The sequence below is a fragment of the Nematolebias whitei genome, chromosome 14 (assembly GCF_014905685.2).
Source record: "Nematolebias whitei isolate Nwh7 chromosome 14, NemWhi1, whole genome shotgun sequence".
NCBI classification, from domain to species: Eukaryota; Metazoa; Chordata; class Actinopteri; order Cyprinodontiformes; family Rivulidae; genus Nematolebias; species Nematolebias whitei.
In genome coordinates, this window is record NC_056511.1 from 29,351,620 (window position 1) to 29,353,003 (window position 1,384).

The window sequence follows — 1,384 nt, forward strand, 5'->3', positions numbered from 1 at the left end:
TACGTCTTGGGTGAAGAAGACAAAAAGGCGTTCTGTGCACACGAGCTGTGTGCGTACAGCACTGAAGGTCTTCGATAAATATGCCAGAAAGAGGCTGAAGAGACCCAACGAATCACTTGTTTCTGTCTCTTTGCAACGCCGTCACCTCTGCGCTACAATCCATTCAACAGGTATAGTTTTTTAACTTTTGACTCCAGTGCGCCCCCTACATTATTTTAACAGTTATATCTCTGAAATATTATCCAATACGTACCAGATATATTATGCGTTATCAGTGAGCACTTAAAGAACAATACCAATGTGTCTAACATTTGACTCAAGTGCGCCCCTACATTATTCCAACAGTTATATCTCAGTGATACATCATCCAAATCGGAACCAGATTTAGACACATTGATATTGTAGTTTAACATATGACTCAAGTGCGCCCCCTAGATTATTTAAACAGTTATATCTCAGTGATATATCATCCGATCTACGCCAGATTTTGGGTACGTCATTAGTGAGCACTTCTAGACACACTGGTATTGTTGTTTAACTTTTGACTCAAGTGCGCCCCCTAGATCATTCCAACAGTTATATCTCAGTGATTTATGATCCAATCTGAACCAGAATTTTTGTGCATAATTAGTGACCACGTCTAGACACATTGATATTGTGGTTTAACATATGACTCAAGTGTGCCCCCTACATTATTCCAAGAGTTATATCTCAGTGAAATATCATCAGAGCTAGGCCAGATTTTTAGTATGTGATTAGTGAGCATTTCTACACACACTGGTATTGTTGTTTAACTTTTGACTCCAGTGAGCCCCCTAGATTATTCCAACAGTTATATCTGAGTGATACATCATCCAAATCGGAACCAGATTAGACACATTGATATTGTGGTTTAACATATGACTCAAGTGCGCCCCCTAGATTATTTAATCAGTTATATCTCAGTGATATATCATCCAATATGTACCAGATTTTATGTACGTCATCAGTGAGCACTTGTAGACACATTGGTATTGTAGATTCATGACATCACTTAAGCCCCACCTACTCAGAGAAAAAAACTGTTGATTATTGGATGTCACTGTGTAAGATATCCTGATGCATGCTCAATAATCCAGGTAGAAAAATCCAAAAAAGTTCAATCTGGTCCTCTGGACATTCAAAAAAACAAAAAACAAAACAAAGCAAAAAAAAATCTAGAAACGTTTTGTCTCTCATCCAAGAGACTTCCTCAGTCTGAGGTGCTGTTTTCAGCTCAGTCTCTTAAATAGCACCTTCACAGAGTGGATCAACCAGTTTGCTGCTGACAACCAAAACCAGCTGATCACATGCTCAAGAAGGACCATCAGCCTAACAATGGATCATTAGCACACTGATGGCTGTT